General features: G+C 43.6%; 1 protein-coding gene and 1 long non-coding RNA gene across 4 annotated transcripts in view; one reads left to right on the top strand and one right to left on the bottom strand.

Annotated features, from left to right (window-relative positions):
- Positions 1-7,378, bottom strand: part of MFAP3L (microfibril associated protein 3 like) — a 69,682-nt gene extending 62,304 nt beyond the window's left edge. For 2 of the 3 annotated variants that reach the window (XM_042935087.1, XM_042935086.1), the window contains exon 1: positions 6,184-6,385. The gene's annotated coding sequence lies outside the window, so the exon portion shown is untranslated. Of the gene's footprint in view, positions 1-6,183; positions 6,386-6,853; positions 6,954-7,276 lie in introns of those variants that run through there. The other variant, XM_042935088.1, reaches the window with a different exon arrangement.
- A 40-nt stretch (positions 7,379-7,418) lies between these two features.
- LOC122217712 lies at positions 7,419-25,279 on the top strand. The gene is made up of 4 exons (XR_006201643.1): positions 7,419-7,641; positions 8,187-8,285; positions 24,726-24,870; positions 25,168-25,279. It is a non-coding gene; the product is annotated as an uncharacterized LOC122217712 (long non-coding RNA).
- Positions 25,280-25,790: the final 511 nt, after the last annotated feature.

The following is a 25,790-nucleotide window of genomic DNA, read 5'->3' as shown; positions in this document are numbered from 1 at the left end:
AATGTCCTCGAAAGGACATACATGATCCTTCATGATCTGACTCCTATCCACTCTTTAACTGCACCTCTGGAGTTTCCCCTGGCCCTCCCCTTTCCTGAGCTTCTTGTATTCCTCACAGCACCTCTGTGCCTCCAGCTGGCCATACTTTCATATCCTTGCACATCTGGCAAACCCCAACTTGGTTTTCAAGTCTTGGTTCAAGATCCCTCCAGGACTCACCCCAGATAGCCCTGGACACCCCTGTTTTCACTGACCTTTACCCACACCTTCATATTTTTTCTGCAATTATTTTTGTGCACATCTGTCCCAAAATTAGATAAACTCTCAGGTCATCAGTATTTGTTGAATGGATTGATGAATTAATTAATGAGTGGATGAGAGAAACTTCTCTGAAGATACAGATTTGGAGATATTGGTGCGTGGGCCAGTGGTACAGTCACGAGGGAAAATAAATCACCAGAAAGAACATAGAAAACCACAAGACAAAAAGACCAAGGTTATAATTTGGAGAAAAGAAAGACAAACCCTCAGGGAAAGAGAAATAAAAAAAAATTTAAAAAGCACGGAGAAAACTAGGGGCTTGTATCCCAGAGACCAAGGCAGAAGAGATTCAAGAAAGAGGGAATGGTTTGCACTGAGCTAGTCCTTTACAGTGGTAAACGATAATTATCACATCATTGTATAAGGACATGTGGGTAAAAATCTTATAAAGTTATGCAAATGGAGGCTACACAATATAGACACAGTTTTGTTTTTATTAAGATAATTCTTAATCAAGTCTCACTGTTTCCAGATTCAGATTTTGCCAGCCCACTGTTTTCCCTTACCATGTTATCTTAAAAGTGTATTTTTCTCTTATCAATTTTTTTCCTTAAAAAAAGGTTTTTTTAATGTTTATTTTTGAGACAGAGAGAGTGCAAGCGGGGCAGCGGCAGAGAGAGAGAGAGAGAGAGAGAGACACACAAAATCTGAAGCAGGTTCCAGGCTCTGAGCTGTCAGCACAGAGCCCGACGTGGGGCCCGAACCCCAGACTGTGAGATCATGACCTGAGCCGAAGTCGGACACCAAACCAAATGAGCCACCCAGGCACCCTCTCTTATCAATTTTTTTTCTAACATATAGTTTAGTTTGAATTCAGAGCCACTCTTGTAACACTAAGGTGGATTTCTTCAGTTTAGGTTTTCTAGACACATAGAGATGTCAACTGAATCAGACGAGAAGTTTTTATACAACAGAAATTAAGCCCTTGTACTTAAGAGAGAGTGAATAAATAAATATGCTTGGAAGGAATGACTGAATTTCTTATATTTTTAACACAGAAGTTCGGTCATCTAGGATCATACTATCATCCATACCCTGGCCAATATGGGGCCCATGGCAAACACTGCGAAACATGGCCAAACATGGCCATTTCCCCGCTAAGCCTGCAAAAGCCCACAACACCCCACAAGCTACTAGCAACTGGTCAGAGCTGGCCCAGGTGACTTGAGACATTACATCATCTCAAGTTCACTGCATTAGATTTGAGCTTTCCTAATCCTCTGTTGGTGTCTGCATGGTATACAGCCAGCAGAGCAGGGCTCTGCTAAGAGGAGAATGGGCAGAAACAAAGTAGTTAAAATGTAACTTTGCCCTTCTGCTTTACCTTTAGGACCTTCCATTACAGACTGAACAAAAGTTTCTTAAGCTAATGATGTCACACACACACACACACAAATGCCATTGTAGGTCAATTCAGAGAAGTGAATTACAGAACAGGCTACTTCCCGATATCTGTCACTGACCACCTCTGGCTAGACACCTTTGTTAAATGGCTGTATGAAACTCGGGGTTTAGCCATACATTGCTTTTTTAGGAAGATAAATCTGGCAGTAGTCTGTTCTTGCATGTTCCTGTTTAAAAATGCTTAGCTGGTGTCCCATTGTTTATCTGTATGTAATAGGATAAAATCCAAACTCCTTTGCATGGCATCAACTTCACCACGAAAGGACCATTACATTCTCCTTCTCCTGCCTCTGTTCATTATTCCATCATACCAAGTCTTCTTCTTTTCTATGACACTAAGTTATAAACTTGGTGACTGTAACATACAAATGTATTATCTTTCAATTATGTGGGTTAAAAGTTCAAGATGGATCCTACTAGGCTAATCAGAGAGTTGGCAGGGCTGGGTTCCTTCTGGAAGCCTTAGAACAGCATCTGTTTCCTTGCCTTTGCCAGCTTTTAGAGGGTGGCTAAATTCTTGATTTGTGGCTCCCTTGCACCTTGAAAGCCAGTAATGGCCAGTCGAATCTTTTGCACATGGCATCCCTCTGACACTGACTTCTGCTTTCCTCTTCCACCCATACAGACTCTTGTGATTACACTGGGCCTCCCGAATAATCCAGATAATCTCTCCATCTCAAAAGCTTCAACTTAATCACATCTGCAAGGTCCCAGAGTGGACAGCTTAGGGGGGGGCGCATTATTCTAATTACCATAGTGGTATTCCCTCTGCCTGTAGAGTTCATGTGTCTGCTTAGAAGACTTCCACCCAAATTCCTCAGGAATTCCTTAAGCTCCTGTGGAAATGTCACTATTTTCATGGGGGCCTCTCTTCCTCCAACCCAAGGGGCTCATTTCTCTGGTCTCCTCAGTCGCATGTACAAATACCTCTTCCTGAAGCACTTCCCTCACACTAGAGTTTATTTGTCCTCCAGTATGTGTCTCTGACTAGATTCTGAGTCACTAAGCCTTATTTGTTTCTGCAGCCCCCGGGGCCTACCTATTAAAGGCTGTGGGGAAGAAAAATGAATGTTATATTTTAATTAGTGAAGACCTTGGGTGGAGGCAGAGGCAAGACAGTATGTTTGGAGTACAGCTTAGAAACTAGTTCTGACAGCTCTGAACTGGGTCTTATCACATCATCAACCAAACCCCTTAATCCTTTAACCATTCCAGGGAGGCACTGTAGCAAACTTAAACCATTTGCATCTAGGGATATTTCTAACTTTAATGTGCATTGCCATGGATCACAAAATGTTAAATTTTTAGTGTCTTCCTGGGCATGGCTGCAAAAGGGCAAGCTGCACCCCCAGTGCTTGGTTAGGTTAGGGAAGTGATGCTATCCGAGTGATTTCTGAATTCCAAAAAAATGACACTCGTCTAACAAACCTGACTGTACTATGTTGGAGGTTAAAAGCAACTTTGCCACAATATTTATTTGGTATTTCAGTATCTGGAAGCTCTTGCATTAAAAAAAAAGAAGAACAAAAAGCTCGAATTAAGCAAAGTTGAAATAGCCTCAATTATTTAACTCACAAGCCACATGAGAAGTTGAATAAATTATGGTCACACGAATGGGGGGATATCTATTTTTTTAAATGTTTTATTTATTTTTTGAGAGACAGAGAGAGAGCGTGAATGGGGAGGAGCAGAGAGAGAGGGAGACACAGAATCCAAAGCAGGCTCCAGGCTCCGAGCTGTTAGCACTGAGCCCGATGCAGGGCTCGAACCCACAAACTGTGAGATCATGACCTGAGCCGAAGTCGGATGCCTAACCGACTGAATCAACTGGGGGTGGGGTGGGGAGGAGGGGAGAGGGATATCTATTTTTATTTTTTTTTTTTTTTATTTTTATTTATTTATTTTTTTTTTTCAACGTTTTTTTATTTATTTTTGGGACAGAGAGAGACAGAGCATGAACGGGGGAGGGGCAGAGAGAGAGGGAGACACACAGAATTGGAAACAGGCTCCAGGCTCCGAGCCATCAGCCCAGAGCCTGACGCGGGGCTCGAACTCACAGACCGCGAGATCGTGACCTGGCTGAAGTCGGACGCTTAACCGACTGCGCCACCCAGGCGCCCCGAGGGATATCTATTTTTAAAGGCCAATAGTTTGCTGTGAATCTCCAATGTCACTAACAACACAGTACAGTATAGAAATCTGAAGACATGGAAATAAAATGAAAAATGATGCGCCTAACAGTTTAGCTGGAAGAACCCAACAGGGACAAAAAAGAAGCAATTATCACCTGTTTCCTGATTGGAATACAAAGTCTACCCTCCTATTTTTTTCTTCATTAGTAAAACCCTTCATTTTCTTCGTTAATAAGACCCCTCTTCAACCTAACTCCTGTCAGCTGTGTTCATTTTAGTTTAGGGGACTCCATCCTCTGGTGGAATCCCTGAAGCCAGAAGCAGTGTTTCAACGTGCCTCTTGTTAAATTTCATTGTTTTTTCTAACCTTGAAAAAATGAGATGTTTGGATCCAGAAGAGTCCTACTGATCTGCATTAGAGCTTACATTCACCAAGAGGAAAACTAAAACCTTGCTGCTTCCTCTAGGTCAAGAAGAGCCCAAGGCTAAGGGGAGACATGACTGACTTCCATTAGGGAATGCAGCCAGAGAACACGACCTGTGTACTGGGTAAGTTGCACATATACTCAGTACTTCATGGCAGACTTTAAATGTGATGCATTTTTATAGAAAAGGGAAGTACAATTCTCAATATTTGCGCTGTTTTCTTTCAAACTTCTAAATTTTTCTATGAATGTATTTACAAGTACCTTCAGGAGCAATGAACACCACAAGCCAAACTCTATGGCTAAAATGGAAGAAATTGGTAGAAATACTAATCATATTGCTATTGTTGTTGTCTGGACATTTCAAGCCTTTCCTGTTCTTAAATCTTGCTTATGTATAGGCAAAAGCATAAAGCCCACTGGGGAAATCACTCAGAGTATCTGGAATTAGAGCTGGAGCCATCTCAGGCCAAAACAAACATTAAAGGCTATTCACAAACCAATGAAAAGTCATTGCACCTCCAAAGCATATTAAGGTCAAGAATGCAAACAAATTTTATAATAAGCTTAATAAAGAAAACAACTGAACCTACTAAGTGGTACTTATGGAAACAGGCTTCAGAATATAGCCTTAGAGGTAGAACTGGTTCCCACTAGAACAAGAATTGTTTACCTTGCTCCTATTAAATCCAATAATCCAAAGAGTGGTAATGGTACCAACTGTTTTAGGAAGAACCAACAGTAGAAACTCCAGTGGGATCTACAAACCGCATTTTTCTGTAAAATGCCAGTAGAACCGCATCGTTCTAAAGTTCTTTTCCTAATATAAATCTTTTTCCATCTTTCATTTCATCCTGAACAATCTTACTATGTTCAGCATAGTAGCAACTGAAAAAAAAAAATGTGTTTCATCTAGAAGCAAAAGTGAGAAACCTTTACAAAAAACACTGAGCTTCTCCAACGCTAGATTTCCAAGTTCTTAATATAAGCTAAGATAACGCAAAATAAAGACTGCCACTGTAACCAAACTTTTCTGCTACCAAGTATCCTTAAAAACAAGGACAATTCAACCATAATAGATTATTTTCTACAGCGTGAGCAGATAATGTACCTACAAACATTCTTCCTTTTTTGCTGGCTTGCTTTATAAATCTTGCAACTTGCAAGCTCAAGTTGTTTTTGGAGGCGAAGGCAAGTTAATGGTCGAGCTTAAAATAAATAGGCTTTGCAATTACTTTTTTTTTTTTTTTTTTTTTTAAACAACGAAGCACGTTTCCCCATTCCACGCCATGAAGCAATTCGATGTCAACTTGCTATGGAGTCAAATGCGACAAACTCCGAGAGCTCCAGTCGCGAGGCGGCGGCTTGCTGCACCCACAGCTTCCCGCACTCCTGCAGCATCAGGACGCGGCACTCTCTCGGCTCTGGGCGCAGAACCCAAACTCCGGGCCTCCCGGCCACGGGACAGTACACCCTACCCCCATCCCGGGGAAACTGAGGCACGGTGACCCAAGCGATCTGGAGTCTGGCGAAGGCCCCCGCCGCTGCTTGGCGTTCCAGTGGCCCCGGAGGTTTGGGAGGCTCCTCGGCAGCACACTGTAGACACCGCGCTCCTCACCGTAGGAAGATTATGGCACAAGCCCAAGAGGTGGCTGTCCCCAACCCACCGGCCCCCGGGGTCCCGCCCCGCACGGATCTCGAAGCATCCTGCGACCCCCAGGAGCCCGCTTCTGGGACCTCGCGGCGCCTCCAGTGCGCAGCCGACGCCTTGGGCTTCGCCAGCCTAAGCGCCCGAAAGTTCCGCGGCCCCAGCGTCCGCAGCGACCCGGCCGCCCACCCCGTGCGGGGCTCCCTGCCACCCGCGCCCAGTCGCCCCATGCTGTCCCGGCGCCCCTGCTAACCTGACGCCGCCGCGCCACTCAGGTGGCCTCCGTGCGCCTCTCGCCATGGCCAGCCTGCGAGCTGTCGCCGCTCCGCGCCCCGCGCCCAACGCCCGGCAGCACCGACTGCGGGCGAGCCGCCTCCGCCAGCGCCTGGCAGCGATGCGGGCTGCGCCGCGGGCGGCCGAGAGTGCGGAGCTTCCCACCTACAGGAGCCGGAGCCGGCCGGTGCCGAGCATGCCCAGTGCGGCTCGCCGGGCGGCGCGGAGGCGCGGGGCCAGGCGGGGTGTCGCCGCCGGGTTTTCGCTGCAGCCACTGGCGCGGGGCGGAGCTGGCGGCGCCGGGCGAACCTGTGGGAGCCGCGGGACACGCCCGCAGAGGAGTGGGGCGGGCTGGGGGCGCGGAGTCCCTCATTCAGTTTGCGCAGCCTCCCGGGGTGGGACTCCGCCGGCCCCGGGGCCCCGCTCAAGCACGTCTTGGGTGTTGCTGGAGCCGAGGGCACTTATTTCCGACGCTGTGGTGCTTGGGCAGCGTGACTGATAATTGTCAGGGGGCAGGGCGCTCCCAGGGCTTCCAGCGCAACTTTTCTGAGCGTCGCGTCGCCTTGTTGTTTAGGGACACCCGGGAACAGGTTTCCTAGGATCCCATCCTGGGATACCGGAGAGATCCAACGTCCAGCCCTTTAACTTACCGTGTCTCCAAGGCCACCTGTCAAGTCACTTTGCAATTAAAAGCTTCGCTTGTCTCCCTGGGTGACTCTGCTGTCAGTTCTAAAGCCCACACTGAAGAAGCTGGAAGAAAACACAGCAGGACGTTCACTGGTGGCTTCTGAGAGGTGGGGTTCCAGGGATTTTAAATGTTCCTCATTTTCGATTATTTGTAGGTTTCTATGTTTTCTCTAATGAACGATATGGTGCTTTTTAAAGAAGGTATGTTATTCTAAAATTATTTGTGAGTAACGCCTGCAGAACCTCGGCGGCACGACCCTGCGACGTAGGCAGCGCCCCCAGCCCTCCTCGTTTTCTTTTTAGACTTGAGGGAGACAATTTCTGGGGGCTGGGCCAGGCTCCTCCTCCCCGGCTCCTTTCGGCCCGCCCCCTTGGCCACGCCTCACCTCGATCCTTTTACTCCAGTACCGCCCCCTTCTCCTTCGGCTACTGCGAAAACTAGGAGAGGTGGATTTTCAACACTGACGTTCCCCGTGGCTCTTGTAGCCAGACTGGGCATGTTCCGCCGCCGGGTCAGGGACTGCTGACAGGAGAGAGGCGTCTTTAAGCAACTCTCAATCTCCCTCCTTCTTCACTCTGTCCTTGGCGAACGAAACAAAGTAGCACCTCCGACCCCCTGCCCAGAGCTCGGACCTGCAAAGTGGGTCAGGACTCGACTGAGCATGCTCAGAACAGTGCCAGAATGCCGCACGCGGCTGCATCTCGTTGCCCAAGGTTGATGTAGCTGCGCTCGCTAGTCACGACCTCGAAGGTCAGGAGGCGGATGCAAGCTGGGGGGGGGGGGGGGGGGTCGGGGGGCGGGATATGGCCTTGACACCTGGACACGTCGCCCCTACCCAGGCTGAATTGGGAGGCGGGGGCAGGGTGCGTGGGATCTGGCTTATAAGTGACTCAAAGCTTGATTTTTCCCTAAAAGATTGAAATTAGAAATCATATTTTAACATTAGCTTTATGGCATCTCCAATAATCACATATTTTAGCTCTAAGAACTTTTCAGCCCATCTTTCTTTAGAGAAGTGTAAACCTTTTTTCAAGTATTTAATAAGAACTCTTTACATTTGTAGTAGAACCCTAAATTCTCACTTGTTTTATCAAAGATTAAATGTCCTCACTTTCAAATAATTCCGCAGGAGTATATTCCTCCCCGCCCCCCCCCCCTTTGGACAATTCTTTGTTCCTTCTGACTCTCCTGTCCACCTCTTTTCAAATTCTCAGAGAATCTGCAGAATACTCTCTTGCTGTCTTAGATAGGCTTGAGGCAAGTGTGGGAAACTTGCTCTGAATCCTCTATTGCAGAAGACAACACTGAAGTGCAGAAGGATAACAGGGAAGAGATTTTACAGGCTTGTGGTGAATAAGCTCAAGAACCCAGAGAGAGCCTTGCAGTGAGCCCAGGTGGGTGAGTGGGATACTTTTCTGTTTTCTGTTTTCTATCCGAGGAGGAGAAAGATAGGCAGGTGATGTTTGGTTTGAGAGTGGGAAATACCCTCACTGAGGGTTGGCTTCATCTCAACCTTTCCCTCTCATCCAGCTCTGGTTCAGCTTTGGCCTGATGGGAGGCACCGTCTTTAGGTGGAAGGTCACTCCTAGGAAGAACCTCACTGTCTCCCCCTAGACTCTAACTTGTGCTGGGGTCACCCTTATCCCTGAACTTTGAGACTCCATTGTTGCTGGTACCTTCTGAGCACTGCTGTTGATCCCTATAGACATCCACACCACAAATAGTCTGGCTGGGGAAAAGATGGGTAGGACATCTCTTTAACAGTCCATACTGCTATTCAGATGGGGGAACAAATGAAGCTTCCTGGTCCCCAGTCTGCCATGACACAAACCTTTCTTGGTTTTAATACTTTTCTGACTGTTCCTTCTCCTCTTCTTTCTCCAGGTTCTTTTCCTTTGGACCACTCCATTGTAAGTTTTCTGTCCTATGCCCTCTTCTCTTCGGCTCTCCCTAAGGGTGCTCATCCAGTGCTATGACTGTCAGTGCCAAGGTGGTATTCAGTTGGTGTGTGCATATAGGGCCATGGTAGCTGTTGATTGCTCCAATTGTTTCTGGTCCATCAGGTACCTGCTCTGATTGGTCAGTATCTATGCCTCACTATTTGTCTCTACTGGTTATTAATATTTTGAATATTATCTTTACTCCTAACATTATATTCCTCTCCAAATCTCCCTGAGTTCAGACCTTTATATGTCATCTACCAATCTTAATTGCTATGACCCTCGGGGAAACTTGAGCCAAATACGTCTCAAAACAGAACTTATGAGCTGTAGTTGCTCTTCTACTTAAATGTCCTAACTTGGCTACTGGTGTGTGCCCCATAAAAATGAATGCTATCCTGGATTCATCCATCTGCCTTTCCTCTGTCATCCAGCGAGTCACTGCCCTTAGACATCTCTGAATACAGACCCTCCACCTGCATTGCCTTCTCGGGTCTGTCATCCCTTCTAAATGGGTTCTCTCTCTCTGTGTTGCCTCCAATCTAGCCTTCTTGCCTCCTCAGACTTTTCCTTTTAAGCAAATTATATTTCAGCATATCTGCTAAAAATCTTAAATTGATTCATAGTGCCTTCAGGATAAAGTTTTAAGCATGAACTGGCCCCTGTTTCCCTCTCCAGATTAGTCTCCAGCCAGTGTCTCCTCATGTCCCATATCCTAGTGGATGCAACCTATTTGCTATGGGAATTCCTGCCTCCATGTTCTTTTAGTTCTTTTGTTTCTTCTTTCCTCTTGTTCACCCCTTGGCAACTGTTAAGCCTTCAAGGTCCAGTTCAGGCTGACTCCCCTGTGACCTCCACAAGATGACTTCATCCTGAATACTTCACCTGTATCATATACTTTGTCTTCATTTTGATACCTAACCTTGATTTATTATTTATTTTTTTCAACTTCTCCACTACATTGTAGGCGATGTGACAGCAAGGGCTTGTCTCAACCATCTTTGTATCCTTATGTTCAGTTTTTAGTAACATTTTACTTAACAAATGAATGATAGACGTTTGTACCCTTGCGATATTTAAAGTTCATTAATTTTTAAAATTCTTCCTGAATATTGTAAATGGAATGCAAAGAAAAAGTACCAGAACAAAGTCACATCACATACAACCTGCCGAATGGTTATGTTTTTTTGAGCAATATAAGCAAGATTTCAGATTTGACCTTAAACCCAGTGAATTTTTTACCGGCTTCAGAAATCAGGAAGTGTTTTGTGAGCCAATCTGATTTTCTTGTATTATCAGTCTGTAACTGCTGAAAGCTCAGCATTGTATTGCTAATTAATCCACAAATTCCATTGTTCTCTATCATTGTGTTTCCTTCCCTGGGGTTGTTATAATCCTCTAATTATATAGTTAGTCCTTAGAATAGATTTTGTTTATTTTTTTTTCCGTTGAAAGTATGGCACCTCTGGAAAGCAGATTAACCCTTTAGGAATGAACATAATTTTTATGGTTCTACCAGTTCCCATTGTCTTCCCAGAGCTCTTACAGCTAACTTATGGAGGGGACTGACCACTGGCTTCAGAACCCTCCATGGGATGAGGAACACATTACAGACCTCCTGGACAGAATGGTCTATGGGGCAGCAATTTTAGCAAGCCCTGAAGAGAATTCCAGACACTGTATTTGAGAACTGTAGTTCTACATCATGTGATAACTGTCAGTCCAGAACTTCAAGTATCCCCAGTATTGGTTTTCTTTGGCGGAGAGATATATGTGAGTGGGAAGGGAATCGGTCCATTTAAAAAAGTGTTGTCCATATTTGTGCTTATTAAATAGCCTTGACTTAGAATCTGGAGAATATAGAAGCGTACGTAGCAAAGTAGCTTCTTGGTTTTCTGTGTGTTGAACCACAGGGGTTTTACTTGGTGACCATGTAGGCCAGATGACCATGTAGGTATTATTCTCCAGCACCTCTTCCCTCAATTCGGCCTTCTTTGACAAAGGGTGACTGGGACAGCAGAAGGTCTGACCTTGTCCCCTTCCTGGAAGAGACAATAAGAGGTTTATGAACCTACATTAGGCTTTTTCCTTGTTCCTGGGAGTCTGAAAGGATGCAATTAGGGAGGGGCCAGCAGAAGGGATGAAAGAAAACAAATATGTCTCCCCACAGTCTTGTGATTTGCTGGCCAAGGAGAGGGAAGCTTCCTGAGAAGTCTGAATGAATATTACAAAAATATTTTCTTCCTCGTCGTGGGTTTAGACTGAGTATTTGTGTTGGTCCTTTGTAGGTGTGTGTGCATGTGTGTGGTCTAACCAGTTAGCCAGCTGCAAAAATCAGGGCAGCAGATGGCGTGCCTGCTACTCACAGGGAGCAGAGGCTCCAGCTTATAGGGTCACGCCCTTCCTGGACCTCCCTGTGAGACAACACTGAAGCCCTGCCCTCCTGGACAGTTTGCCAGCCTGGGACATTAATGGGCATTGTAGTCGAGCCTCCCACCACCCCACCCCCCCAGGGCTTCCTTGTGGACAATGACTCCCATTTAAGGAAATGAATTATTGGCCAGAGAAGAGATGAATCTAGAAATCACCACCTCTGTGTAGGAGCTTTCTGAAAGGTGGATGGATATTTGCACAGGAAGGTCAGAAGAGGGAACTCCTTGGTAAGAGAGGTGTGAAAAGGAAAGGCTGACTGGGGCCATGGGGTGAGTCCTAGGGAGACCCCTTTGTAAAAACTTGACTTCACAAGTGCCTCTCTCTTGGATTCTGGAAAAGTTCTGTTTTGTGCATAGCATGAAGTTTTGTTCTTCCAGCTTACACTTTCCTTGGGAAGGAAGGAAGGCCAAACCTTCACTTTCCTACGATAGGGTGGAGGAGATTGGTGTTGGGTGACCCAAGTTACCAAATGAACAAATCACTGTCTGACAAGTGGGAAAGCAAACATCCAAAGGAAGCCAACATATTCTCCAGGAGTCCTACGAGGACAATCCTTTGTCCCCAACACTTGACGGGGAGGTCACAGTACCAGCTTCAGAATGCTGCTCAGGCACCAAGGGCTCTCAAGCCCAGGTGAGCCTCTGGAGCATCACTGTGACCCCAACTGGAATAACCTGATAAGTCTGTGCAATGAGAAATCCAAAATAAACTCTGAAAGTAATTGTCCATCTCTGTTCTGGTGATTTTCATGCATCTCTCTCTTGAGTAGCAAATATACTAGAGTTCAGAGGCAAGGGAAGGAAATCCTATATTTTTTCTTTTTATCTTGTGGTTAAATGGGACACCAAAAGTCTCTGTGTGGATACAGGGACTTCTGTGAGGGCAAAGGCTGGGAAGAAGCCCCAAGCTGTGGCTGGGGCAGAGAGGACAGAGGATGAGGTGGAGGGGAGGGAAGTATTAGCTCTCTGTGGGGGCTTAGGGGACTTACAGCACCAAGAATGGGGGGAATAAGATGCCAGCCCAGCAGTAGGTAGAAAGAGCTAGTTTTCATTTGGTAAGATTTGAAGGACACTGGAAAGGTAAGAAGCCCTTCATTCTATGGAGATCTGGTTTCCTTTCTTGGGGTCTTCCCCTCTGTTGGGCCAGGTTTCTATAAAGCAAGGAGCTGTCATCCAAAGCTCAGGCCTTTCCCTGAGCGGCTCCATAGTGGGGAACGTGAAGGCTCTGGACATCTACAAGTGAATTGTCACCACGGCTCAGGGCTGAGAGGGCCCTAAAATTTACTTTTTATGATGTTACAATGGTGGTTTGAGCCAACTCTTGGAATAAAGTTTTCTAACAGATTGAAACTGTTCTTTCCCATCACAAGGATGCAGCTCAGTGTGCTAACCTTCAATGTGATCCCTGCCTTCCCTCTTTCAAATAGTAAATACAACTTCTATATGTAATTAATGGAACCACCGTGTTTGGTTCATTCTCCACCATGGATGAGTGTGCTTATGAATAGTTTTGTTTTTTTTTTCCTCTTAAGGATAGTGTTGGGGTTATGACATAACTGTGGTTATCTGGCTAAGGGAATAGGTTTCCCATTTGGACCACCTGCTTTTCAGGCATATATGAGCTTTGAAACTTCTCTTTAGTAAGTCTTTTCAACCTAATCCAGTATAGTTTCTGCCATATAATAGATGCCAATAAATTTTGTTGAGTTGCATGCTGGATATTGGTGTTAGAACTGCACATTGGAGTATCTTGGAGGCAGGCATTTTAAAATACAAATACCATCAGTTGCTTGGCTGGTCTGAAATGCCATTCAGATTTTAGCCTCTCAGTCTGTATGATATTGATTCTGCTTTTCTTTCTGATGATGTGTTTCAGGAATGTCACCAGCATGTTTCTTTTTGATTTGGGTCAGCTGGCAGAAAGGCAAGGCTGCTAATAAATTGTGAATGAGTATATGGCTGAAAGCATGAACATTTTGAAGGAGAAAGTTACTAAGGAACAGTTAGTGGCTGATTTTTCAGCATCATAGTTTATGGGTTCCCTATCATAATTCCTGCTATTAATTATATGTAATAGCATTTCTGCTATTAGCTTCAAGGAGTCTTCATTTTTGCTTTCATAGGAATTTTAAAGGTGGCATGATTTTGAAATTAACCATCCATAAAACTGGAGGAATTTTGTGACTATATTTATGAACTAAATGGGCCGATTTTCTTAAACTGAGCAGAAATTACGATTTGGTGCTCGTAAGGGTAGAAGGTAGGATGTAGGGTGAGGTGGCTCAGAGATACAGCTAAGTGTCATTAATAAGCATAATGACATTGCCTAACAATGACAGGGAGAAGATAGAGTGGAGTATAAAAGGACTCTGCAGATCTGTCTTGATGTGATTGATTTCAGTGATTTATAATTCTGTGTGTGTGCTTTGGTCCATAGCACTAATTATTGAAGATGGACTAAGCTTGAAAGGGGGAATACCCAGCCTGTCTTTAGGAGTCTTCTACTGTTACGTGAATATGACATTTAATCACATTAAACGTCTACTATTGCTTATTGCTCATAAGAGACAGGGTAGATAATGAGTTCACCTAGAGCAGCTCCCTGTCATCCGTGAGCCCTTTACCAGCCTGTAATTTACCTGGCCCTGGGCCCCCACTCCTAAGGGTACCGGAAAAGCCAGAGAATGGACGAGATTTCTGAAGGTGTTAGTGTTAAAAAAGAGCACCAAAATAGTCATCCAGGGGAAAGTCACACTCCCTCTCCCTGCCGTAAGTTCATTTTATAGCTTGAGGTCTGGCATTTTGAAGTTCCTACATACTACAACTACGGACTAGTACTAGGAACTTTGGGGACTAGGGTGTTTTGCTTACAGAGGTCTTAATTTGGATTTCTGTCTGTCTCTTATTTTTGCTTGTATTTACCGTCACACTATTTTTCTTGAGAGTGTTCTTTGCCTGCCTTTCATAATATTGTGGGAAGAGTCGTGAGAAGACTAATGGGGAAATGAGGAGCCCAAGCCCATAAGGGAAGAATCCAAGAGACTCCTCAGAGAGGAGCCAGGCTGCAGCTGTCCAACAGCATCCCTGTTGCCCGACTTCCGGATGGTTCCCAAAGATCACATGCTTCAATGTTTGAACTCATTGATTTCTTATAAGATTCTGGCTCAGGCATAGGTTTCCCTTAAATTGTTAACTAACCTAAAATATTCAAAATGTGATATGACAGGCAAATCAGGAACGCAGAAGTTACCCAGTTCAAGGATCACTGACTCTTTGATGCCTGTATTCAGTACAAAAATGTACCTTTTTAAATTTGAGATCTACTTACAAATGCATTTAAATTGTTAAGAAGCCATATTGAGAGAGTAGTATCGGCAGCTTCAGAGAGGCTGATGTATTATCAGATCCCTTCTTAGGCTTCCCTTGCTCAACGTCCTCAGCTTTCCCCAACCCCTGGCTCCACCAGCGTCTCATTTCCTGTAGGAGAAGGCCTTAGTCTAAGTGGATCTTTCTTCAGGCAGTGCTAAGGGGGCCAAGAGGCTGAAGTCTAAAAGCACAGGGCCCTGGGGATCTTCTGGGTGCTCAAGGTTACCCTGGATCAGGAGTGTTATATCCTGCTTCCTGCTCCAGCTCTTTCCTGGTCCCTGTCTTATTTTTGCTTGCATTTACCTTCTGTCATCATGGTTGAGGATGATAAAAGAATGTAGTTAGAAGTCATTTGCCACTGCTCTTAATCCTCCTCCCCGCTATCTCCCAATTTGTTATAGTGATACCAGGTGGAAGCTTGGTGTTGGGGCTGATATGACTCCCCACCATCCTCTTATCAGCTCTGCTTTACCAAGCATGGGCTGATGCCCTGCTAGTTTTTAGTGCTAAGGCACTGTTACACCTGACTCAGTCCTATTAAAGATATGTAGCATCCAGTGGATCACCCCTGGGGATTTCCTCAGAGCTCCTCAAATGCCAGTAGGACTCTCAGAGCTGCAGCTCGATCTGGACTTGTAGTTTAGAGCTGTGAGTTCCTTGGAAGGTCTAGAGGTGGGGCCATGGAGTGATAGAAAACAGGATTTTTTTTAAGTTTATTTATTTATTTTGAGAGAGAGCACACACACGTGCACGTGTATGCGTGGGAGAGAGGCAGAGAGAGCAGGAGAGAGAGAGAATCCCACGCAGGCTCCATGCCCAGCGAGGAGCCAGACTCAGGGCTCGATCTCATGATGGTGAGATCATGACCTCAGCCGAAACCAAGAGTTGGATGCTTAACCGACTGAGCCACCGAAGTGCCCTAGAAACAGGGGTTTGAGAAGGGGGTATATATATCTTCACTTTATGCTCTTATCAACTGAATGCACCTTTTTAATGGAATAATTGCCTTTAATATCTGTAAATGCATATTGATAGTTTTAGAGTGAGATTATTTTCTATTTGTTGCATTAACTGTCAAGGTGTATCATCCTAAACATTAAGGTGACTGTGGATCACCAGCACACATATGATGACATGGTAAGTTGAATAATGTTTTTTCAGTTTCAGTATGATTTACTCTTAATATCATCACAATAAATTAGCCATATAATTCATGAGTTTTAGAATGAATTAGATGTAATATTTTGGATCAGTGAAACTAATATTGCGGTAAGAGGAAAAATCAAGTCTAATGCATGCATTTTAATTTATTATAAAACAAATATGCCAGATTTGTCTACAATTCAGGAAGATTGCATAATTTATAGTGGCAGTTCATTTACAAAAGAACTAGGGTGACTTTTTTTTTTTTTTTGGTAAGCTATAAAACAAATTGGAGAGTGACTCTTATCCCATGAGTTATTTATAGTGGAAGATTAATAAAACCATTAAGCATGATGAATGAATTTTCAGTGACAGGCTTACAGCAAGAATACATATCAGCAACAATAAAAATATAATGAATTTTATGTTTTTAATCAGTCCAAAGAATTTTCCTAAACATCAAATTAAGTGATTTCATTTTTATCCGGTACAACATTAAAACTGTTTTATTGTGCAAGCTACATTTAACATGCATTGCCTATGCACCCAAACGAATTAAAACTCCTGAGGATAGAGGCCACATCTCATGTTCTTGCAGCCTGCATCCACAGTATTATTCTACACATAGTAGGTGCTTGCTAAATGTCTGTTGAATAAAATATGAACTTAATAATGACTTATACAGTTTTCAAATAAACTAGTCTCCATTAGGAAAAGAGGTATATGGAGAAAAAGGCAACGAATTCATTTTGAATAGTTGTTTGCCTAAAAAAAAATAAAGAATGATTATTTGGTTAGAAGCAAGTTGACATTTGGGGATGTGGCTTCTCTTGTACATCCAGGTTCAGAAATTAGTATATAGTAAAAATTAATCTAGAAAATTTCTTACATTGACCATAATATTTAACATACCTGTTTGAGTATATAATCTATTTCCAAAAAGGAGGGATGAAAGGAAAGTCTCTATACAACTATCTGGGTGTCAGATCCATCTGTTTGGAAGATACCCAGCAAATTCCCAGGTGAATGGAGTCTAGAGGGGAGACACGTAAGGGTTGCTGCTTGACCACAAGATTGATGCCATTCTGTCTTAATACCAAACCTCTGTAACTATAATGTCTAAGAGATGCATAATGCTATGAGGATTAAACATAATAAGGAGTCACATTTTCTGTATCTAATAAGGATCAGATGCTAAAGTCAGAAGCTCCAGTGCCTTTTGTCCTATAAATAGGAGTTTTGTGAAGTGAAGTCCATGGCAATTCTTTGATTCAGTGAAATAATTTGCGAGTTGCCGCAGCTCCATGCTTAAGCCATGTTGGAGCGAGGTTGGCACAGAGAGGTTTTGAGCCAGTTTGAACTGTTTGTTGAAGGCCTGTTTGGTTGGTTACTGGTCTCAGATAACAGCATACTACAGCATGCCAGTGAAACCAAGATATCATTTATGTTTGGAATTTGATTTCACCTTGTACAGGTTTCTAGAGGAGTCTGTCCAATGTTTTAAGATGGTCACAAGGCAGATTGATGAGGCATAATGGATCAGCACAACTTGTCATCATTTAAAGAAAAATGTGCAGCCTGGTGGGCAGTCTGAAGTTGATTAAATGACTGAGGTCCATCATTAATAATGTTTTATTTCTGTTCCATTTGTGTGAGTGCACCATACATTTCTTAGCCTTTCCTTTAATGATATCCTTACTAATTTAAGTGCCATGCAGGACTGTGTAAACCTGCTTAAGGAAACTGGATGATCAAAACTGAACCAAGGGTTATCCTGAAATAACTTGATGGTTTAGATGCCAAGAATGCTGAGTTAATTTTAGGCTTGGAATATCAGTGGCTGCAATGGCTTACCTTAGCAACGAGATATATTTCTGACAGTACTACGGAGAGCTTCGGCTACAACATGGTTTTCCAGGGGTCACAAGGGCGCTGATACTTGCCATGTTGTTGAGTAAAACCTGAATGATGGAGAGTGTGGATTTCATGAGCTCCACGAATCTTTGTGTTCTTCTCATTTAATCACGCTTAATATTTCCAACCCAGAGTGGAACATAATGAACCCTGTTCCAACAGGCCTGGCATTCTATGGGAGCAGAGTAGCTGGGCCTCCATAGGCCGAGTTGCTCTGGAATAAGAGTCTTCTACATATTGCTTTATCCCGCCAGCATCCTCTGGCCAGACTGCCATGGATGCTCCTCTCCTCCCATTGGTGTATCCTACCACTTGAGTTGTTCTCCATTTACAAAATGGGAATAGTGGTCCTTCCTTCGAGTGCCTATGATCTTGTGTGTAAAAGTGCTAACTAACTGTATATGGCATTTGAATGTACACTGAGAAGCTCCATACACACATGGGCACAGCTCACCGTCACTGTGGAGGTGCATTTGCTGTACCGTCGTAACCCAAAGTACAGATTCAAAACCCATTGGTTTGTGTACTGTGCGCATAAGAGTAGTTTCCATGAGAGAGGACCTCAAAAGATGGGCAAAACTGCATAAATCCTATGTGTGTGTGCTATGGACTGAGTTCTCTCAAAATCCATATGTTGAAACCCTCTCCCCCACTGTGATGATGTTAGGAGTAGGGTTGTAGTTAGGTCATGAGGGTAGGATCCTCTCGCTATGATTAGTGCCTTTACAAGAAGAAACACAAGAAGGTCTTTCTCTCTGCCATGGAAAGACACAGTGAGGAAGCAACCATCCACAGCTGGGAAGAAAGCGCTTACTAGAACCCCACCATTCTGATGTCCTGATCTCAGACTCTAGCCTCCAGAACTGTAGGCAATGTCTATTGTGTAAGCTGCCTAGCCTATGGTATTTTGTTAAAGTAGCCAGAACTGACTAAGATGGTGTGTTTCCAGAAAACATTTATCTAGAACCTAGCATCATCCCTCAGGGTAATAGTCTTACACTGACTCATGTCTCCTTATATGCAAGAATCAGCTTACAGCAGGACAAAGGAGTGATAATTTCAGCATCAGCCAACATTAGTGCCGTATTAGTGCAGTGTGCTGCTGTCATGAGGGCCTGAGAAGTTTTCTTTTTTGTAAGGATGCAGTTACATGAGGTTTTCAGGATAGAGCGGCTGTGTTTCATGCAGTTCTGTTTTTGTTTGTTTGTTTGTTGTTTTGTGATACTTGAGGATAATTCAAAGCATCTCTTACAGGAAAGGTCTACGATCATTTGCTGTCACTGAAATTCTTGGATTCTGATTTTTTTCTTTAACTTAAAAACAATGTTTTTTGATGTTAGACAGACAGAGCATGAGCAGGGGAGGGGCAGAGAGGGAGACAGAATCCTAACAAGGCTCCAGGCTCTGAGCTGTCAGCACAGATGCAGGGCTCGAACCCACAAACCAAGAGATTTGACCTGAGCCAAAGTCTGATGCTCAACCAACTGAGCCACCCTGGCGCCCCTTCTTTAAATATTTTCTAAAAAATTGGGGCGCCTGGGTGGCTCAGTCGGTTAAGTGGCACACTTCAGCTCAGGTCATGATCTTGCACTCTGTGAGTTCGAGCCCCGCATCAGGCTCTGTGCTGACAGCTCAGAGCCTGGAGCCTGTTTCGGATTCTGTGTCTCCCTCTCTCTGACCCTCCCCCGCTCATGCTCTGTCTCTCTCTGTCTCAAAAATAAATAAACGTTAAAAAAAAATTTAAAAAAAATATTTTCTAAAAGATCAATTGCTTACAAATTTTGAATGCTGTCAGTCATTCCCTACCCTTGCCTCTTTTCTGGAATTGCAGTGCTCTGTGTACAAAATTTGTAAGGAGTGGTAGTGCTTGAATGCTTATGTCTCTAGAAAAAATTATTCACTCAACTTATTTTTATTTCTCCTGGGTTTTTGTTGTTGTTGTTGTTGTTGTTATTGTTGTATATTAGGCTCTTGTCATAGTTTTTTTCTGTGTCTTTTAATTTTTAGAAGCTCTATCACCTTTACAGTACATATGAGAATAAGTTATAAACACACACAGAACATTTTCCACAAAGTGAATTTTCTTGCATAAGGAGTTTATTGTGTTACTGAGCCTCTAATAGGGAAATGTAATCAGCAGATAAGAATGAGAAATGGGAACTCCCTCCCCCTTTTCTCTATCATTTACACTGATCAATTTACCTTTGATTATCTGCTATGTGTAAAAGGTAACATGATGGCAGATAAAACTTAGTTTAGAGTTTGAAAGCACACATCATTCTAACAGCACAGACAGGCATGCATTTGCCCTCGGTATTTGGGAAGACCTGACAATTCCATAAAAACAGACTTTATAGAATGTGTAGCTACCCTGTCCATTTGAGATCATACAGTTTTTTTAATGTTTTATTTTTAAGGGAGAGAGAACACAAGTGGGGGAGGGTCCGAGACAGAGGGGGACAGGGGTTCAGAAGCAGACTCTGCCCTGAAAGCTTCAGTGCTGACAGTGTGGAGCCCAGCGTGGGGCTTGAATTCACTAACTGTGAGGTCATGACCTGAGCTGAAGTCAGACACTCAACCAACTGAGCCGCCCAGAAGCCCCCAGATCATACAGTTTGTAATGTACATGCTGGACAGGTGTTTTTAAGTCACCTCAAGTCCTTTTCAGAAATGGAGATACACGTTAATAAATAAGCCACCAAATAAGCAAAGAGATATGGACATATTTTATCCCCCGGAATCAGCACAGTACTGCCACTAAAGCCGGAGAGGTATAGATGCGGGCATCAGGGTCAGGAGCACTCTGGATCATTTTCAGGTTGCCAGTCGGAGTTGAAAGCCCAGTTCTGCCACACAAGGTAGTCCATCTGCCAACCGATGCACCATTCGATCAAGAACAGGAAGAGTAACTCAAGGAGGGCGGTGTGACTGCTTAGAGCCTGATGTTCCAAACAAGATGGGGACTAATCGAGCAGTGGTACAGCCCCCCCCCCCCCCCCCCCGCCTCCACATGGTGCAGAACTCAGACAGGAGCCTCAGCTGCCTCTCTTGCTATTTCACTGGCCTCCACCAGCAGCTACACTTCATTTCAAATTGGCAAAAGAAGATTTACTCAGAGTCTGGATTTATACAGCCTCTGCATGACACAGTTTGTCCCCTGATCTGCAATTCTAATAGACTGCTACATCTGAATGCTCACTGTATTTCACTGGATACATTTGTACATATATGATGCTGAGTTAAGGTAGTGGGTTTTGGTTGATGCATGTGGTTGGTTTGCTGGGGTTGCTGTAACAAAGGACCAGCTACTGAGTGGCTTAAACAGAAACTTGTGTCATAGCTCTGGAGGCGGGAAGTCCAAGATCAAGGGGTCAGCAGGCTGCTCTCTCTCTAAAGGCATCAGGGAGGAATCTATTCCAGGCTTCTCTCCTGGCTTCTGGTAGTTCACTGGCTTGTGGCAGCCTAACTACAGTCTTCACATGGCGTTCTTTCGGGGTGTGTGTCTGTGTCCAAATGTCTCCTTTTAATAAGGACACCAGTCATATTCTGGCCACCCTACTCCATCGTGGCCTCATCTCAACTACATCTGCGCCACCCAATTTCCAAGTAAGGTCACATTCTGAGATATCTGAAGTTAGGACTTCAACATAAGAATTTTGGGGAGACACAATTCAGTCCATAATAGTGCAATTGGCATGAAGATAATCAACTTATAGAGGGTTAGCACCAGTAGGATCCTAGAAGATTAATTATCAGATGCAACCCTCTTATGAGATTAGTGGGCAGTAAAGAGCACATTATTTTAAAAATTAAATTAAACGAAGTGTCTTCTAAACGTTCTGTAATAATTAAAGCTCCTTTATGATTTCTCATATCTCTCTCCCAACCCAAATGGCCCTCCTCTTTCTTTGACTCTCTGCCATCATCCCAGCTCTAGCTCACCTTTATTGACTTCAGGAAATCTTGCTTAAGTATTCTCACCAGCACACTGCCCAGTTCTATTCTTGTAACCTGCACCACTAACCTGATTTTTATTAACTGGCGTCTGAAATGTATATACCACTTTATGGTTTTTTTCTTTAAAAAATTTTTTTAACGTTTATTTATTTTTGAGACAGAGAGAGACAGAGCATGAACAGGGGAGGGTCAGAGAGAGGGAGACACAGAATCTGAAACAGGCTCCAGGCTCCGAGCTGTCAGCACAGAGCCCGACGTGGGGCTCGATCTCACGGACAGCGAGATCATGACCTGAGCTGAAGTCGGCCACCCAACTGACTGAGCCACCCAGGCGCCCCATTTTCTTTAAATTTTTAAAAACTGTTTACTTATTTTTGAGAGAGACAGAGTATGAGGGAGGGAGGGGCAGAAAGAGGCAGAGACACAGAATCTGAAGCAGGCTCCAGGCTCTGAGCTGTCAGCACAGAGCCCAATGCAGGGCTCGCTCAAACTCACGAACTGTGAGATCATGACCTGAGCCAGAGTTGAACGCTTAACCGACTGAGCCACCCAGGTGCCCTGATATCACTTTATGGTTTTTTTTTTTAATGTTTTTTTATTTTTTTATTTTTGAGAGAGACAGAGACAGAGTGTGAGTGGGGGAGGGGCAGAGAGAAAGGGAGACAGAATCCAAAGCAGGCTCCAGGCTCTGAGCAAGCTGTCAGCACAGAGCCTGATGCAGGGCTTGAACTCACAAACTGCGAGATCATGACCTGAGCCGAAGTCTGACGCTTAACTGACTGAGCCACCCAGGTGCCCCAATATCACTTTATGTTTTTATTGTGCCATGTGTTTATTAGACCTGGCATTTGTAGATGGAACATTTTCTGGTTCTGTTGGTAAAAGGAACTTTGATACATAGGCACATGAAGCTTTTCTGACATACAAATTTTAATCACCCGAGTTTTGAAGAGTGGATGTGCGAATGTGTGGGGATCAGGCTGTGGGGTGAGGTGGTAATGAGTAGTTGAGTTAGTGAGTGCCTAGCTGACCATTCCCTACTCAAAAGTCAAACTAACTGGCATCCTGCTCTTTGATAATGTAGGTCTTTTGAGGGGAATATATATGGAATCATGTATTTCAGAATTTTAGAAGGTTCCCAGGAACATAAGATTCTACTGTTCTTGTCTCTATTATATGGTTATATGTTCCTTGAAGGCAGGAACCTTCTCTTTTCCTCCTTTCTGCCTAACGTACTGTTGGGGGAAGTCATGCGTGTTAACTTATTACATTAGTTAGTGAAGCCCGAGGTTATCTGAATGTAAATAAGGTGAAGAAAGACATACTCTTTTTTTAAATTCATTTTAACATTTTTGTTTATTTATTTGTTTAAAAAATTTTTTAAAATCTTTATTTTTGAGAGAGAGACAGAATGTGAGCAGGGGAAGAGCACAGAGAGAGAGGGAGACACAGAATCTGAAGCAGGCTCCAGGCTCTGAGCTGTCAGCACAGAGCCTAGTGCAGGGCCAAACTCACAAACTGTGAGATCATGACCTGAGCCAAAGTCAGACGCTCAACCGACTGAGCCACCGAGGCGCCCCTGTTTATTTGTTTTTTAAAGTTCATTTATTTTTTTTGAGAGAGAGAGAAAGAGCAGGGGAGGGGCAGAGAGAGAGGGAGAGGGAATCCCAAGCAGGCTCTACGCTGTCAGTGCAGAGCCCCATATGGGGTTCGAACTCTAACTGTGAGATCATGACCTGAGCCAAAACCGAGAGTCGGATGCTTAACCGACTGAACCCTCCAGGGTTCTCAGGAAATCAATATTTAAATATATTATTCCCCCCATGATTTAGAATTGTCTAAACATTGTACTTTATGTCTAGTGTATGGAAATGTCTTGATGATGAATTCACTTAATACCTACTTGTATTATCTTGTCTTCTTGCAGTTAATTGAATGAACAGATTTAGTCAACCTTAGTCATAAAGTTCCAGGACACAGTGTAATCAAATAATATTGTACTCCTAATTCTTGCTAAACATGAGTTTTTGTAATGATATTAGAGTCAAAAGTTTACTGTAATCCCTCTGCAAAGTTTAAAAAATCGTCATGAGGTAAGCCTGCCACCTGCTGGTCAAGGTTCATCACTTCATTTTACATTGCAAATAAATTTGACATTTTTCATTACAGCATGGGAATGTAATACAATTTGAAGCAATTCTGCATACATTTTGCAATATTTGCAAAATTCTGCAATAATTTTGAGATTTCCTAGGTTGTCACAAATTATTGAAGCTTGACATTCTAACAGTTGTCATCCCCCCAAGGCTTTCATGTTTATTCTTCCCTCTTTTTAAAAAAATTTTGATGTTTATTTTTGACAGAGAGAGAGTGCAAGGGGGGAAAGGTAGGGAGGGAGACACAGAATCCCAAGCAGGCTCCAGGCTCTGAGCTGTTAGCACAGAGCCCGATGCGGGACTCCAACTTGTGAACCGTGAGATCACGACCGAGCTGAAGAGCCACCCCAGGAGTCCCTATTCTTCCCTCCTGATAACCATTGATAACAGATCTACAGCTGTGTATTTCTGAGTCTTTGATATAATGTAAGTTCGATTCTGGCTTCTTTCTCTTGAGCAATTATATACCAAGAATCTATCTGTAGCTAGGAGGTCCCTAAATGCTGCTAAACCCCCTACAGAATTGCACTCCTGTGCCTCTTCTTTTTCTGATCACTGTGGCACAAACATACTGGTAATGCTTCTGTGTCCCCTTCTGGGACCCCACCGGTGCTTTCCCTCATTTATCGGGGCAGCCCTGAGCCCAGCCTTAGGTCATTCATCATTCAGTCCATTCAAAACCTCAGTTTTCTCATTTGTAAAATAAGGCTAATAATTCTGCTTCCAGTTGTTTTGAACATTAATTTGGGTAATGCACGAAAAGCAGTTACCTTCATTATTATTCATTAACCTTGTAAGATTTTACTGTATGTCTATTATCAATGGTTAGAAGATTCTTCGAGATGTAACATCATTATTTCTCACCTTAGTATATTGTCAAATCCACTTTTTAAAATCCTTGTTTTCTTTCCTTTTGTACTTTGAAGATCCCCTTCACTGGCAGATGGACTTTGCAACCCCAGGGACTAGAAATTGAGCCCATCACTATTAACATGACAGAAATCATCTGGAGGCTGGAGAGAAACGCCCCCGTGGGTCCTCCAAACATTTGAAGATTCTCCAGCTTTCCTCGTATGTTAATTAGTCTGCCCTCATTAAACCTAACTTTGTACTTGCTAGAAAGAGGGGATAATCATTATGACTATTTCTGTAAAAGAGAGTAAGTGAGGTAATTAGTTCAATAAATGTTAATTAAGTGCTAACCATATGCACTACTGGGAAGGTGCTGGATACAGAACATCAGAAGAGAGTCCCCGTTCAGAAGCAGTTCACAAAAATCTCTCAACTGTTTAAATCCCAATAACAAGTTAACACTCCTTATAAAATGTCACATTGAGATCTCCCAAGGTTTCTTTTTTACCTTTTTAGGTCCTACAAGCTTCAAGTGCCTGAAGTTTCTCATGTTTGCCTTCTCTCCTCGGTGGGATTGACAGGTATATCTGCTAGATGGGTCTCTGGCTATCCTGAATAAACGGTGTTCACGGTGTAAATTAAGCACTTGACAATCACATTCATCTTCTTGAAGTTTTTTTTGTTTATTTTTGAGAGAGAGAGAGCATGCGTGCGTGCTAGTGAGGAAATGAGAGAGAGAGAGAGAGAGAGAGAGAGAGAGAGAGAGAGAGAGAGAGAGAAACAAACAGAGAATCCCAAGTAGGGGCCACACTGTCAGCACAGAGCCCAGTGCAGGGCTCAAACTCACAAACCATGAGATCGTGACCTGAGCCAAAATCAAGAGTCGGATGCTTAACTGACTGAGCCACCCAGGTACCCCACGTTCATCTTTTTAAATGCAATGTTTATTTAGCAAATTCCTGCTATATGGGAAGTGTTCCATAAACATTTATTTTAATAATTGAAAAGAATTTTGAAGTTGTCAGGGTGCTATTTAATTTGAAAATGCTCAGTAATTGAAGTTTGGGAACAGCAGACAGTAGGTGCATCATTTGGTGCTCTTGGGATAAAGAGAAGGTGGCACAGTGTCTGGGATGTGA

This window comes from Panthera leo, chromosome B1 (genome assembly GCF_018350215.1).
Source record: "Panthera leo isolate Ple1 chromosome B1, P.leo_Ple1_pat1.1, whole genome shotgun sequence".
Taxonomy (NCBI): domain Eukaryota; kingdom Metazoa; phylum Chordata; class Mammalia; order Carnivora; family Felidae; genus Panthera; species Panthera leo.
The sequence above is the reverse complement of the archived record's forward strand: the minus strand, read 5'-3'. Positions and strand labels throughout refer to the sequence as shown.